Source organism: Bactrocera dorsalis, chromosome 2, assembly GCF_023373825.1.
Source record: "Bactrocera dorsalis isolate Fly_Bdor chromosome 2, ASM2337382v1, whole genome shotgun sequence".
Lineage (NCBI taxonomy): Eukaryota > Metazoa > Arthropoda > Insecta > Diptera > Tephritidae > Bactrocera > Bactrocera dorsalis.
In genome coordinates, this window is record NC_064304.1 from 54739724 (window position 1) to 54756689 (window position 16966).

Here is a 16966-nt window from a genome sequence, read left to right on the forward strand (position 1 = left end):
ACCATCTACTTTAATTTCCATTTTTAGTATTTTTATTTAGACACTTTTTTAAATTAAACTTTTGCAGTTGAATGTACACGTTGCTTTCGCTTTTATTTTTGTCAACCATTTACTTCTGTGCAAGGCCGTACATAAGTTGCTTTCACTCAAGAAGTTCCGTTAGAAATAATCAAAACAAACTCAAAACACATAAATTTGATGGCATATGCAACTATTTATTTAGCTACAAGCCCAATATGTAAACATAGACTTTTTTATTTTTGTCGTATGGGAGGAACCACCGTGACACGGTGGAATTATACGACGATTCGAATTGCTGTTAAAAAGACCATTGCATTGGTTTGTTTGCCTTCTACACTTCAACGAACTTCCGTTTCGGCATTTGTTTGAAGCTTTGGATAAATCAACCAGCACTGGACCAAGATCGGCAACCGGAAAACTGAGCCGTCAAATCGAAACTTGTGAAACTCTTCCGGTAAGTTATTGCTATCACTCATTTATTATAATTGTCAACCATTTTTAATTATTTTATTATTATTTATTTTTAGGTGGTGGACGGCTTCCAGAAAATTGAGTTGCAAAATATGCCCCCTGCTCCAGAAAAAAAAGAATTTTCCACCGATTCGAAGTACTTATACGACATGGCCCATGCAATTTCTAGCGGCGTGGTTCCTGTGGATCTGGCTAACATCAAACCAGGGAAAATTGTACATTCTCGGTGGCTCACCAATGCCGCTAGATTATTGCGATTATATGTGACAACGGAAAATCCAGATGCAAATTTAAGAATTATGGTTGAATTTATAATTAAATGCTATGTGCCAATGTACTTCAATATATTACAGCTCTGTCGTGTACGGCAGTGCATTATTTTTCAAGTTCATTGGTTGGTCACGATTTCTAGAACCTCGCTTACGCAAAATTGTCAATCAAGTAATTAAAGATAATTTATATTATGCGCATTCGGAAAATATCTTGTTATGAATGTTGTTTGATGATAGGAAAGAAAGCGCGACTGTGCCATCAAGAAAATTCTACGCTATCGAACCGATGTTGACGAGCCAATGGAACTTAGAGTTTATAAAAAACCAGATATACACTTTAATTGCACAAGTAATACGGAAATGATCAATTTGAATGATATAAATATCGTATTTGAACCACAATTCACGCGAAGCATTCCGTACGATACATTGAAAGAATATTTAAATCAAGATGATCCACCGTTTAATGATCCAAAAATTCCATCACACATACAAGGAATGGAACGACATGTTCAATTGCTAGCTAGCGTTTCCAAACAGGTTATACCGGAAAATGTAGAGGCTGTATGGCGACAACATTAGAGAGCCGTGCGAAATTGCCCAGACTTGAAAGTAAAAAAGACTTCAAACAATAATTTCTATAACTCACTTAAATTAATTTTTTCATTTACATATGTTCCGACTAAATAAATTTCTTAAGAGAAAAAATAGATATTATTATAAATAAATAAATACAAATAAAGAAAAAACATAGCCATTTAGCTGATTTTTTCATGTAAAGGCCAAAAATGGTGATTTTTTGAAATGATTGTATGGGGAACCCTCCAGGGGAGTTCCAGGAGGTGTGCCACTGGCATTGGTGGATCGGCTGTCTAAAGTTAGTGGGGGTCGGTCATACATTTGGATCCGATTGGAGCACTCTAAATGGGTCAAAGTGGGATTTTTCAAAATTTGCCCCTACCCAAAAGTTCGACCCAAATTGGGGGACATCAAAATTCGTTTTAGAGGTATGGTTCCTTCGCCAAAGTTTCTTATTTTGATCCCTAGAATACGATTTTCACAGAGCAATGAGCGATTTTTAAATCGACCCGCCCTAATGTACATACATACATAAATATTCATTGTTATGTTGTTGTTTTTTTTTCTTCTGCCTTTGCTTATATGTTAAGGCGATCCTGCTTGTTGCTTTGTTAGCCCAAGGGGTATCACCAGAACATGCAAGTAATAATACTTGACTTGGAAATTTTTTTTTTTTTGATTTTTGAAAGTTACAGTGTGCTTGGAAACACAAAATAAGCAATAGGCAGGTACCGTAATTTTTTCATTTATTTCGGTACCTATATACATATGTACATATGTATATACCGAACTGTCAAACTGTATTTTAAACATACATATGCGCATAAATACTTTTATTAAAAATTTAATTGGAACGGACTTACTTTTTTCTCCGCCAAGGGTTTATGGGTAAGAATACTTATTTATGTGTGTGTATCTCTTCGTTCTTTCTCTTGTTTATTCTCCTTTTGTCTTTTTGCTTTTTTTTCTTGTGTGATGTCTTCCGTGTTGAGTTCTTTTCCTCTTCCCACGCTGCTTGCCTGTTGAGAATCCTATATACTTGTGTGTAGGTTTTGGGTTTTTATTTTTGTTGTTGTTGGCGTATTATGGATTTTACCGCGCCCGTACTTGATTTTTAGTTTTTTTTTGTATTTGTTTTGTTTTAGTAGGTTTCGCGCCCGTTTCATGGATTTAATCACTTAATGTATGTTTAAGTACGTATTTTTTTATTATTATTTTTTCTTATGTGTACTTTTAATTGTTCTGTTGTATAGGTTCACATCCACTTTTTTTCACTTTTCCACCTCTTGGTGGGTTCTTTTAAAATCGTAGGTGCCTGTCTAAGAGGCCTGATTGACAATTTGTTTATTTCACTTATTTTCACTGGTGATGTGGGGGAATACCTTCGCTTTGCCTGTGGTTATGTATCCGTTTTTGCTTGTGTTAAAATGAAAGATTTATAAGTTAAAGGGAAAAAGGTAAAAATTCAACCACTTATATTTCCGGGCAAAAATTCAATCGATGCACTTAAATTTGGTTCACAATATTTTATATTTTTAGTAAATATATAAATTTTCTTTTTCACAATATTTTATATTTTTAGTAAGTATATAAATTTTCCTTTTCACAATATTTTATATTTTTACTAAATATAATTTTTCTTTTATTTGTACTGTATTCACTGCTGCTGCTGCCAGTGCACAACCACACACACGACCTAAACCAATCCCCACGACAGCCGGTTCTACGCACCGGAATTGACTTGGATTTCATCCGACCAAGGGCTGTTCGGTGAGTACTAATTTGTGTGTGTCGTCATTGGAGCAACGCTTTGCAGCAGGGTTGCTCCGCGTCCTCCTGACTCGTGCTGGCATTGAGTCCAACCCGGGCCCGGAGGAATTTTTCTGCTGCGTCTGCGCAAAAAAGCTCCATCCAAACTCCACCTCGGTCAGGTGTAACACATGCAATAGATGGAGCCATCTTAAGACCAGGCCTTAAGACCCACAGGGAGTGGACCACGCGTTACGTGGCCCCATGTTGCCTGCGCAATACTGCGATACAAGCCTCTACGGTTGTGCAATCTGCACATTGTTCGCGCGCCGCGCCGCCACTCAATCAGAGTGACCAACTGAGGACCTCTACGGTCAGGAGCTCAATCAGGCAACATAGCTCCCACTCTGACTTGTCCCCCCCCAACCTTCATCCCGCTCCAATCCTCGTGCAAGAACCAATCAGCAACTCTTGGTTCCTCGCACAGTCTGTTCCGTGTGTCAGACCGACATACGTCGGAATGTCACATCAGTTAAGTGCAATTCCTGCGCTGGCTGGTGTCACTTCCAGACGTGTTCCGGCCTGCGCACCACACGTGAGTGGAGTGAATCCTATGTTGCCCCATGCTGCAGGAGTCTGCCCCCGCAACTCACAACAGTGGCGTCGCCATCCAACACCCCAGTGCGACAACCGCCCTGCGGGTTCTGCAGCTGCAACAAACACCACCAACACGTCACTCCCTCACCCCCAGGATCACCCACGGACATCCGCGACAAACCAGACTTCTCCAATTCAACTGCAAGACTCCAGAGTAAGATCGAGGAGATAGTTGCACTTATGAATCGGGAACGTGTATCGATAGCTGCGGTCCAAGAAACCAAGTTAAACAGCCGCTCAGATCTTCTGAGTTGTGCAGGTTTCAACGTTTTTCGTAAAGATCGCGAGCGAGATAGTAGTGGTGGCCTAGCTTTCATATTGCACAACACCGTGCAGTATCGTCTAATCGAAGAAGACATCGACCCCAGGGATACTACCCTAGAATGTCAGGGCATAGCTATCCGGTCAGGCGATGTCGAGCTCGAAATATTTAATATATAAATCCCCCCAGTTACATGTTGCCCTACAGGATATCACCCGAACATATTTGCGCTACTTCGTGGTGAAAACCGTATGGTACTAGGCGACTTTAACGCGCACCACGATTTTTGGCATTCCTGCCTGTCAAATGATCATAGGGGGATGGAGCTGGCGGAACAGATTGACGACTCGACATTCTGCACAATGAATGACGAAGCCCCCACCAGAGTTATGGGCACCTGTAACAGCTCGCCCGATATTACCATTGCTAGTGGTGGTCTAATAAATAGCATAACCTAGCGACCTATGCTAACTCTCGCATCAGACCATCTGCCCATAATTATCTCGATCGAGAAGCCTCCTGATTTCGTTTCTGTGGACAACCGTACCTTCATTAACTTTAAAGAAGCTAATTGGGTCGGCTTCACAGAATTTACCGAAAGCATCTTCAACGCTCTACCCATTCCTACGGACGTATGCGTTGGCGAGCGTCAATTCCGCAAGGTGATCGCAGTAGTTACCGCTCGCTTCATCCCGGCTGGAAGAATAGCGGAAATCCGCCCCAATTTCCCAGCCGAAGTAGCTGTTCTAGCTAACGAGCGCGACACCTTACCCCATGCCGATCCCGGGGATCCCCGAATAAGGGATCTCAATTTGGAGATTCGGCGTATGGTAAATCAACATAAGCGGACGAAATGGATAGAGCACCAGAAGTCCTGCAACCTCTCCACCGGTGTGAGTAAGCTTTGGGCTACTGTCAAAGCTTTGTCTAATCCGAAAAGACATGACGACCGGGTTGAAGTTCAATTCAATGGTCATGCCTCTTCGGACCCATAGAAGTGCGCGAGGTATTTTAGCCGGCAGTTTACACTGCATCCTTCGGTAGACAAGGCTAAGAGATGTGTTAACCGACGGCTGCGCAAAATGCCAAACAACTGCGCGCCACTTATTTTCACCGATGAGGAGGTTCAGGGTGTCATCAACAAGGCAAAATCTTCCAGATCCATCGGCCCTGATGGAATCAACATGCTAATGTTAAAGCATCTAGGCTCGACGGGAGTAAAATATCTCACCAAGGTCCTCAACCTGTCGCTCACCACTCTTTAAATACCCGATGTGTGGAAAGTCGGAAGAGTGGTCCCACTACTGAAACCTGGGAAACCCGCCAACAAAGGGGAATCTTATCGTCCAATAACTCTACTCTTCCCAGTAGTGAAGACACTTGAGGCCTTGTTACTCCCGACCTTCACTCACCACCTGAGCCTAGCCAGCCACCAGCATGGATTCCGCAAAGTGCACAGCACCACCACAGCACTTAGTGTCATAAACGCCCGGATAGTTTGTGGCCTCAACCAGAAACCACCCTGCGAAAGAACGATCCTCGTAGCGTTGGACCTGTCAAAAGCTTTTGACATGGTCAATCATACAACGCTACTGCAGGACATCGAAAAAAACACTCTCCCTCCAGGGCTAAAGAGGTGGACCATGAACTATTTGAACGGTTGTCAGTCTTCCGTACTATTTCGAGGTGAAACATCTAAATTAAGAAGAATTAAACAGGGGGTTCCGCAGGGTGGTGTCCTCTCCCCGTTACTGTTTAATATCTATATCTCGAAACTTCCCCAACCACCAGAGGGAGTTTCCATAACCTCGTACGCAGATGACTGCACGATATTGACGTCGGGCAATGGAATCGATGGCATGTGTTCGAAAGTAAACAGCTACCTCTCCGACCTTTCTCGTTTCCTCACTGCACAAAACCTCCAACTTTCACCCACCAAATCCACAGCGACCTTATTCGCAAACTGGACGAAGGAGTGTAGACTCCAGTCGATGGCGTCAAAATTCCGTCTGTCAATAACTGTAAGATTTTAGGCGTAACCCTCGATAGTCTATGCTCCTTCTCTCCCCATACGACCGCGATTATCGCCAAGGTACAGAGCCGCAACAAAATCCTCAAGTCGCTAGCCGGCAGAACATGGGGAAAAGACAAAGAAACGTTGCTGGCAACTTCCAAGGCAATCGGCCAGCCGGTCCTCAACTATGCAGCACCAATATGATAGCCTGGATGCAGTGGTACGCAGATGAGGAAACTTCAGACCTGTCAGAATACAGCACTCCGGACCACGATGGGATGCCTCTTGATGTCTCCCATTGAACACCTCCACAGTGAGATGCGCATGCTACCTGTAAAGAAGCATAATCTACTTCTCTCCAGGCAGTTCCTGCTGGGTTGTTTTCGTAGGAATCACCCTTGCAGCCACCTGCTTGGAGCGGAACCGCCTCCTAGGAGCATCAAGAGGTCATTCCTCGACTATGTCGACGACATCGAACAGTACGCCGACCAGACTTCGGACGCAACAAACTTTCGACAGGCACTGACCGCCATTCACAGTGGAGCCATCAACACCTTTACCGACTCCCTTCCCGTGAATGGCGTTCTTGGAGTCAAACCACCACCTACTGCAGACGAAGAGCTCCAGTTGCCGCGAGAAACGCGAGTGACCCTAGCGCAACTTCGTTCTGGATACTGTAGCAGGTTAAACTCCTACTTATCCAGAATCGACCCCGACATACCTAATGTATGTCCTGCATGCAACGAGTCCCCGCATGACACTGGCCACCTGTTTGCATGCCCCACAAACCCTACCCATCTAACACCTTCCTCCCTTTGGTTCGATCCCGTCGAAACAGCACGTTTCTTGGGCCTACCGTTAGATGACCTCGACGACAACACAAACAACCCTTACCACCGCAAACAACAACAACAACCGAAACAATTTTCCAAATTTTGGACCACAAATTAACTGAACGCGGATCAACCGTTGAAGAGCTGGCGAGACGTGTGAATCTTTTTCGGGCACAGAAATCGAATAAGGACCACCCCGATCTAACCAATCCTTTTTGATCGATTGCGTGGTTAAAATGATGATGATGTGTGTGTAGTGTGGTTGGTTTGTCGCGTGGGGTTGCGTGGTATGATGATGTAGGTTGTGTGCTGAATTTTGTGTTGTGTGATGAATGCGAGTTGTGTGCTGAATGTTGTGTGGTGTGATGAATTTTGTGTTGAGAGGCGAGATGTCATGAAGTCGCAGAAACCATTGTTGTACGGAAAAAACAAAAGAACGGCTGGTACGATGCGGAGTGCCGAGTCGCAGCGGGGAAAAAACAGACTGCTTACCTCGCAACGTTACGATCGACCACAACACGTGAGGGATAGATATCGAGAAATAAAGAGGAAGGCAAAAAGAGGCCAAAGTGCATGACTACGAACAGCTTGAAAAGCTGGTCGAAAATTCTACGAACAGATGCGGCGACTAACAGAAGGTTTCAAACATGCGCTTGTAGAATACCAAGAGGTGATGTAGTGACTAATACTAAAATTATGGAAAGAATAATTCTCCAGCCTGCTAAATGGCAGTGAAGGCATAACATCAGCAGGTGGCGAATCCGATTCACCAATCGATAACGATGGAGCAGATGTTCCATTACCCGACCATTAAGAAGTCCGAATAGCAATAATTCGTCTGAAAGGGAACAAAGCGGCGGGAACGATGATGCCGAATATGTTCGGACGAAAGCATGCCGGCAATTGGATTTTAAGTGTGCTTGGAACTTATCAGTGTGGATTTAAGCCTAGAAAATTGACAACTGAATAGATATTCAAAGAGGAAGCCTAGCAAGTGGGTCTGGCAGTGAACGAGAGCAAGACAAAATATCTCCTTATCAAACAAACAGCCATACAATCGCGACTTGGCTCTCACGTCACTGTTGACAGTTATAACTTCGAACTCGAAGTTGCTAGTTTTCGAGGGAAAAGTTGTGTGAAAGATTTATGGTCATTTGCCCGTTGTCCACGGTGAATATCGCATTCGATAGAACAATGAGCTGTGTGAGATATACGAAGACATTGACATAGTTCAGCGAATTAAAGGACAGCGGCTACGCTGGCTAGGTCAAGTCGTCCGAATGGATGAAAACCCTGCGCTCTGAGAGTGTTTGGCGCAATACACGCCGGGGAAGCAGAGGAAAAACGACCTCCACTCGCGTTGGGAGAGAGCAATCAGCTGCCACGTTTGCTGCGGCAAAAATCCAAATGTCGTGAATTCTCTGTCAAAGAGAGAAGCGAGTAGCGTTTTTCACTGTTCAGTTACATTGCGCGCCCATAATATAGGACGTTCCAGCTGACTCGGGCCACGATTTTACGTTTTTCACTGGCTGTGCTATGAGCCGCAAAGCGAATAAGTTCTGTTCCCTTTAAATAGTTGTGTCGTGGCACTTTTATACTAAATATCCGTACATATTTAAAAAATATAGAAAAGATAAGTTTTGAAACATCGAGAAACAGAAGTTTTATTTGGTTATTGTTGCTCCACATTATTGTGCTGACATCACCGCCGTCCAAGAAATGCGATGGACGGGGCAAGGACAGAGACGAGTAGGTCCTTGTGACATTTACTACAGTGGCCAAATAAAGGAGCGCAAGTTTGGTGTTGGATTCGTGGTAGGAGAGAGACTCCGCCGCCGAGTACTATCATTTACTCCGGAGAATGAACGTCTAGCCAGAATCCGCATAAAAGCGAGGTTTTTCAACATATCGCTGATTTGCGCCCACGCCCCGACGGAAGAGAAGGACGATGTGATCAAAGATGCTTTTATGAGTGCTTGGAGGGCACTTATGAGAGACGCCCCCGCCAGGATGTCAAAATCGTGCTTGGCGACTTCAACGCCAGGGTGGGCAAAAAAGGTATCTTTGGCACTACGGTCGGTAAATTCAGCCTCCACGAGGAAACATCCCCAAATGGGTTGAGGCTGATCGACTTCGCCGAGCCCGAAATATGGTTATCTGTAGTACTAGATTCCAGCATAAGAAGATACATCAAGCTACCTGGCTGTCTCCGGATCGAAAAACCACCAACCAGATCGATCATGTTGTGATAGACGGAAGACACGTCTCCAGTGTTTTAGATGTGCGGGCGCTCCGAGGTCGTAACATCGACTCGGACCACTATATTGTTGCAGCCAAAATTCGCACCCGCCTCTGTGCAACAAAAAACGCACGCCAACAAACACAAGGAAGGTTCGACGTCGAGAAGCTGCAATCACAACAGACAGCCCAACGATTCTCTACTCGGCTTGCACTCCTGCTCTCTGGGAGCACTCGTCAACAACTCGGTATAAGGAAACTGTGGGACGGCATTTCAAACCCCTTACGTACAGCTGCAACCGAAACCATTGGTTTTCGGAAAGTGCAAAAGAACAGCTGGTACGACGAGGAGTGCAGCGTCGCATCGGAGAGAAAACAGGCTGCCTACCTCGCAACGTTACGATCGACCACAACACGTGCGGGATGGGACAGATACCGAGAATTGAAGAGGGAAGCGAGACGCATTTGTAAACAGTAAAAGAAAGAGGCCGAAATGCGTGAGTACGAAGAGCTTGAAAAGCTGGCCGACAGGGGTAATGCTCGAAAATCCTACGAAAAAATGCGGCGGCTTACAGAAGGTTTCAAGACCGGAGCATACTCTTGTAGAACCCCCCAAAGTGATCTAGCCACCGATGTCCAGAGCATACTTAAATTATGGAGGGAACACTTCTCCAGCGTGCTGAATGGCAGTGAATGCATAACACCAGGAGAAGACGAACCCGATACCCCGATCGATGACAATGGAACAGACGTTCTATTGCCCGACCATGAAGAAGTTCGAATAGCAATTGCCCGTCTGAAAAACAACAATGCGGCAGTGGCCGATGGATTGCCGGCCGAGCTATTCAAACATAGCGGCGAAGAGCTGATACGGTGCATGCATCAGCTTCTTTGCAAAATATGGTCGGACGAAAGTATGCCCAACGATTGGAATTTAAGTGTGCTATGGCCAATACATAAAAAAGGAGACCCCACAATCTGCGCCAACTACCGTGGGATCAGCCTCCTCAACATCGCATATACGGTTCTGTTGAGCGTATTGTGTGAAAGTTTAAAGCCCACCGCCAACAAACTGATTGGACCTTATCATTGTGGCTTCAGACCTGGTAAATCAACAACCGACCAGATATTCACCATGCGCCAAATCTTGGAAAAGACCAGTGAAAGGAGAATCGACACACACCACCTCTTCGTCGATTTCAAAGCTGCTTTCGACAGCACGAAAAGGAGCTACCTTTATGCTGCGACGTCTGAATTTGGTATCCTCGCAAAACTGTGTAAACTGACGTTGAGCAGCACCAAAAGCTCCGTCAGGATCGGGAAGGACCTCTCCGAGCCGTTCGATACCAAACGAGGTTTCAGACAAGGCGACTCCCTATCGTGCGACTTTTTCAACCTGCTGCTGGAGAAAATTATTCGAGCTGCATAGCTTAATCGAGCAGGTTCAATCTTTTATATCTTATATGATGAAATTTCTCCTGTCATCAAACAAACAGCACTAGCCGACAATGGATTTTGTTCTGAAATAAAAATTATATATTTTGGTTCCTGGTAGTATGTATATCATTAGAAAAATAATAAAAAAAAAATCATTAAGTCCAATTACGATAATATTATTGAAGTTATACTTCTTATACGAGTTCGGAAAAGGTTGCGATAGATTCAGGTTGCGCAACCTTGCTCAATATGAATCTACGCAACCTTGTTCGAGTAGCAAGCGAAGCGGTGACAATCGGCGATCGTTTGTTCGTTTCTTTCGGCACAGCTCGCATTTTCTACCAAATTTGTCATTTCCATATTCGTAGCAATAGAAGTTCTATGGCAAAAGTAAAGTTTTGGCCGCCGATTGTCACCCCTTGCCGCTGTAGCAGCTTCGAAAGTAGTGTTGATGTTTATGCTTCCGACTACACCGATTTTGACGACGATGGCTACGAGCCACCACCAACAAGGTCAACAACAGAGCCACATCTGATAACTCAAAGCGAACTTAATGATCTGATTCGTGACCTTGATTTACCAAAAGAGAAATCAGAACTTTTAGCTTCTAGACTAAAACAATGGAATTTATTGCATCCAGAGACAAGAATCTGTACTTATCGGAAACGACATAGTAGTGTTGTGGATTTCTTTGAAAAGGAAAACGATCTAGTCTATTGCAAAGATGTATATGGGCTTATGAAAAAAATGTTTTGTACCTATTCACCTGATCAGTGGAGACTATTTATTGATTCATCGAAAATAAGTTTGAAGGCGGTTTTGTTACATAATGGTAACGAACTTCCATCTGTACGAGGGCTGTCCGATAAATAACCGACCTAACCATGATGCACGCGACTTTTTCAAATTTTTTTTTTTTTATTTTTGCACATAGTCTCCTTGTAACTCCACACACTTCTCCCAGCGATGCTCCCATCTCTGCAACCCTTCCAAATAATACTTGGCGTCTTTGTCTGCAAAATACGAGTTTACGAAAGAGATTGCCTCCTCATTTGACGAAAATCTCTGGCCGCCGAGCGCAGTTTTAAGTTGAGGAAACAAAAAAAAGTCGCTTGGTGCTAGATCCGGTGAATAAGGTGGATGGTCAAGCAGTTCGAACCGCAATTCGTGGATTTTCGCCATGGCGACTGTTGAGGTGTGAGATGGTGTGTTGTCTTGGTGGAACAAGACTTTCTTTTTTTGCAAATGTGGCCGATTTTTCGAAATTTCTTCCTTTAGCTTGTCCAATAATGATGCGTAGTATGCTCCTGTTATAGTTTTTCCTTTTTCAAGATAGTCGATAAAAATAATTCCAAGGCTGTCCCAAAAAACACTCGCCATCACCTTCCCAGCCGAATACAAACCCTTTAGGTTTTTTTGGGGCTGGTTCCCCCTTTTCAATCCACTGTTTAGATTGGTTTTTTGTTTCGGGCGTATAATGATGAATCCAAGTTTCGTCTACAGTTATCAATCGGCGCCAAAAACGGGTTTTATTGCCTCTAAACTGAGCCAACAGAGCGCTGCAAATGTTCATGCGCGCACGTTTGTGGTCTAGCGTAAGCAAACGCGGCACCAAACGCGCGGACAGCTTTCTCATCCCCAAATCTTGGTTTAATATGTGACAAACAGTTTCTTTTGACATCTTCATAATCTCAGCTATTTCCCTAACTTTAATCCGGCGGTCGTCTAGTACCAATTGATGAACTTTAGCGATGTTATCGTTAGTGGTTGCAGTTTTTGGACGCCCAGGACGTTCATCATCTTCCAAGCTCCTGCAACCACGTTTAAATTCAGCTGCCCAAAATTTTACGGTGGTAAACGATGGTGCGGAGTCACCATACACAGAGTCCAACTCATCTTTGAATTGTGAAGGCGTATTGCCTTTCAAAAATAACAATTTAATTACAGCTCGATATTCAATTTTTTCCATTTTGGGGAAATCACCGAAATAGACTCACAAAAACGACTGTCAACAGATAATTGCGCAAGATAAATTTCTGAAATTTTGGCGAGTAGCTATTATAATATGCACAATTTGAAGTAGAAGCTTTTTTTTCAGATGTGCCGCTAGCTTCACGTTGAGGTCGGTTATTTATCGGACAGCCCTCGTACCTCTAGCGCATGGAGTACATATCAAAGAAACCTATGAAAATATCAAAAATCTACTAAAAAAAATACAGTATGCTAAACATTCTTGGAAAATTTGTTCTGATTTAAAAGTAGTTGGGATGTTACTAGGTATGCAAGTTGGTTACACAAAATTTTGCTGTTTTATGTGCGAATGGGATAGCAGAGCTCGAAGCAAACACTATAAAAAAGAAAAAGAGTGGCCAAAAAGAACAGACTATGTACCTAATCAGAAAAGTGTGTCCAATCTTCGTCTTGTTGAACCCGAGAATATTGTATTGCCACCCCTTCATATAAAATTAGGCTTAATGAAAAATTTTGTAAAAGCAATGGGTAAAACGGGAGAAGGTTTTCAATACCTTAAAAGTATATTTCCGAGACTTAGTGATGCGAAATTAAAAGAAGGGATTTTTGTGGGGCCAGACATACGACGAGTTATGAAGGATCAAAACTTTGTCTCTAAACTAAATACGCTAGAAAAAAAGCATGGCTTTCATTTGTTGAGGTTGTAAAAAAATTTTTAGGTAACACCAAATCACCCGATTATGAAGAACTCATATCAAGCCTATTGACGGATTTTCAGGCTTTAGGATGTAACATGTCCCTGAAAATACATTTCCTACATTCGCACTTGGATTTCTTTCCTCCCAATTTAGGTGCAATCAGTGATGAACATGGGGAGAGATTTCACCAAGACATATTGAGTATGGAGAAAAGGTATCAAGGCAAATGGACTCCTAGCATGCTGGCAGACTATTGCTGGATATGTTTACGTGATAATCCTGACTACCAATACAGCAGAAGTTTAAAAAAGTACAAGAAAATATAAATTGAGGGATAAAAATTTGTAATATTCAATATATTTTTTGCAAAAACTTTACTTTCATTTTTCTCTTAACCTGGACCTAGCATTTTTTTTTGTATTCAAACTATATATGTACCTTATCAAAGCAACATAAAAAAACAAGTTTGGTTTCAGAGCAGAAAAAAAATGTCAAAATTGTCGGCCAGTGCAGTCATCGCACTCGCGACTTGGCTCTCACGTCACTGTAGACAGTCATAACTTTGAAGTTGTAGACAGTTTCGTATATTTGGGAACCAGCATAAACACCACCAAAAATGTCAGCCTGGAAATCCAACGCAGGATTACTCTTGCCAAGAGGTGCTACTTCGGACTGAGTAGGCAATTGAGAAGTAAAGTCCTCTCTCGACGAGCCAAAGCAAAACCCTATAAGTAAGTCATTATTCCCGTCCTGATATATGGTGCAGAGTATTGGACGATGACAACAACTGATTAGTTGACGTTGCAAGTTCTCGAGAGAAAAGTTCTGCGAAAGATTTACGGCCCATTCGATGGAACGATGAGCTGTATGAGATATATGACGAATGGCTGAAAGCACTCCATGGAAGCAGAGGAAGAGGAGGACCTCCACTCCGTTGAAAGGGGCAGGTGAAGAAGGACCCAACTACTCTTTGGATATCTAATTGGCGCCACGTAGCGAAAAGAAGAAACGACCGGCGCGCTGTTGTTAGGAAGAAGAAGAAGAAGTTATTCAGGGTTATGCGCTTGTTCTACCTGAGGACCCGAATCGTCCTGCTTTGGTAATAACTGCTGAAATCATAGACAAGTACTGTATAGTAATTATCCTAGCTTCTATACATGCTTTAGCTTTGAAACTTTGTTCAATAGCGACGATAACTATTGACTTTGTTTATGCAACTTTATGGCATATCGCCCCTCAGCACAGCATTCATCACACCACACAATATTCATCACACTACACAACATTCATCACACAACACAACGTTCATCACACAACTTACAGTATCACACCACGCAACCCCAAGCAACAAACACAACAATACCACATCATACATCTAACTAACTACACTACACACCATAATCGTTTTCACCACCCGACCGATCAAAAAGGATTGGTTAGATCGTGGTGGCTCAGTTCGATTTCTACGCCCGTATACGATACATACGTCTCGTCAACTCATATACATAACGAATGACATACTTCATACAATTAGCAAAACCATGTTTTAATATACATATTCCTATTCCACTAGAAATGGACGCAGAAGATATCCGCAGTAACCCCCCATTGGTGAGGTCCGCAATTACTGCAAATACAGCACCCGCGAGGTCCATCGTCGTAACAAGGAGGCAAGAGGCCACAAGCCCGCCCAGCCAATCATTCGTTACACCAGTCAGGGATGCAAGTGAGGAGCAGTTCGAGGAATATGTACCGCCACGATGCAGCCTATGTTATCGACCCCATTTCCTAAAGAGATGTACGATCTTCAAGATCATAACGCCCGTTAAGCGCCAACAGATCGCTAGAGCTCACGGCAACTGCATGACGTGCTCGGCAAACAACCACGCTACTTTGGAGTTTATGTCAGACGGGTCATGTCAATACTGACACCGACCGCATCACACGTTGTTCCACCGTTTCCCTGGACGAGCTGGTCAGTCAACGCACGCCGATCACCGGCATAGTCAACAGCGGCACAATAAACATGGGAACCAGATACAACGCCGAAGATCCCATCGTTCTAAGCCGTCTCGAGGTGCACGCTCGCAAACACCACCACATCATAATCATCGCAACCAGCGAAAAGCGACGGGCTTCAGCGCTGTAGTGAGCACCCTACAGAAACTGTAGCGACTTCTATTGTCTTGCATTTTAATAACATTAATTTCAGAAGTATGTTCCTATATTAATTGTTAATAAAAATAAAAGTATAAAACAAAACCGTGGTCCTCGAAAGTTTTATATAAATTAAAAAACACGAAAATTGGAGCTTTTAAAAATTTGAAAAGAACTGGTTCATATGTCGGTTCAGAATAATATATTAAACAAAGAATGTTATGTTATAAAATTTACTTAAATAAGGTAAAAAATGATAATTCAATTTACGTTCGTGATGAAATGCAAATCTATCATTTCATATTACCCATTAGCTCTAATATATGGTATATTCTCTTCTTCTTTACTGCTTACTCGATTATAGCCGAGTTAACAACAGCGCTCCAGTCGTTTCTTCTTTTCGCTCCGTGGCGATAATTGGATATCCCAAGTGTAGCCAGGTCCTTCTCCACTTGGTCTTTCTAACAGAGCGTAGGTCTTCCTCTTCTTCTGCTTTCCCCGGAATACTCGAAATACTCTCATAGAGGGAGTGATGTCGTCCATTCGGACAACATGACTTAGCCAGTTTAGCCGCTGTCTTTTAATTCACTGAACTATGTCAATGTCTTCGTATATTTCGTACAGCTCATCGTTCAATCGAATGCGATATTCGCCGTGGCCAATGCGCAAAGGACCATAAATCTTTCGCAGAACCTTTCTCTCGAAAACTTGCAATGTCGACTCATCAGTTGTTGTCATCGTCCAAGCCTCTACACCATATAGCAGGACGGGAATTATGAGCCGTGTGTGGCAAGTGTAATCCTGCGTTGGATTCCCAGGATGACATTGTTGGTGGCGTTTATGCTGGTTCCCAAATATACTATCTACAACTTCAAAGTTATGACTGCCAACAGTGACGTGAGAGCCTAGTCACGAGTGCGACGACTGTTTGTTTGATGACAGGAGGTATTTCGTCTTGCCGTCATTCACTGTCAGAACCAACTGCTTTGTTTCCTTGGTCAGTCTGGAGAAAGCAGAACTAACGGCGCCGGTATTGAGGTCCTTCCAGATCCTGACGGATCTTTTGGTGTTGCTCAACGTCAGTTTACACAGCCGTATTATTTTTACGGGGATACCAAATTCAGACATCGCCGCATAAAGGCATCTCATTTTCGTAGGGTCGAAAGCAGCTGTGAAATCCACGAAGAGGTGGTGTGTGTCGATTCTCCTTTCACGGGTCTTTTACAAAATTTGGCGTATGGTGAATATCTGGTCGGTTGTTGATTTGGCAGGTCTAAAGACACACTGATAAGGTCCAATCAATTTGTTGACGGTGGGCTTTAATCTTTCACACAATACGCTCGATAGGACCTTATTCGCGAAGTTGAGGTGCTGATTAAAGGGTTGCAAGAATTAATTCACGCTATGAATGCAAGAATTAATTCACACCAACAGAATGAAATGCTTTGGTAGATCAATTCTACAGAGAGTGGATCGTTACTTGTGAGAGTGCTATGAGTTGAGCGAACTCGTTGTTGTTCTCACTAATGAGACTCGGTCCTTATTTTACCCAAACATGAGAATTCATTTTTACGTTGTATGAGTGAGTGCGAGTTGAAATTTTTGGA

At 43.2% G+C, this 16966-nt stretch overlaps 1 long non-coding RNA gene across 1 annotated transcript in view; it reads right to left on the reverse strand.

Moving 5' to 3' along the window:
• Positions 1 to 2352: 2352 nt before the first annotated feature.
• The window catches only part of LOC125776414 (uncharacterized), a 39279-nt gene continuing 24665 nt past the window's right edge, over positions 2353 to 16966 (reverse strand). The window contains exon 2 of the long non-coding RNA XR_007421693.1: positions 2353 to 2759. This is a non-coding gene — a long non-coding RNA (uncharacterized LOC125776414). The remainder of the gene's footprint in view (positions 2760 to 16966) is intronic.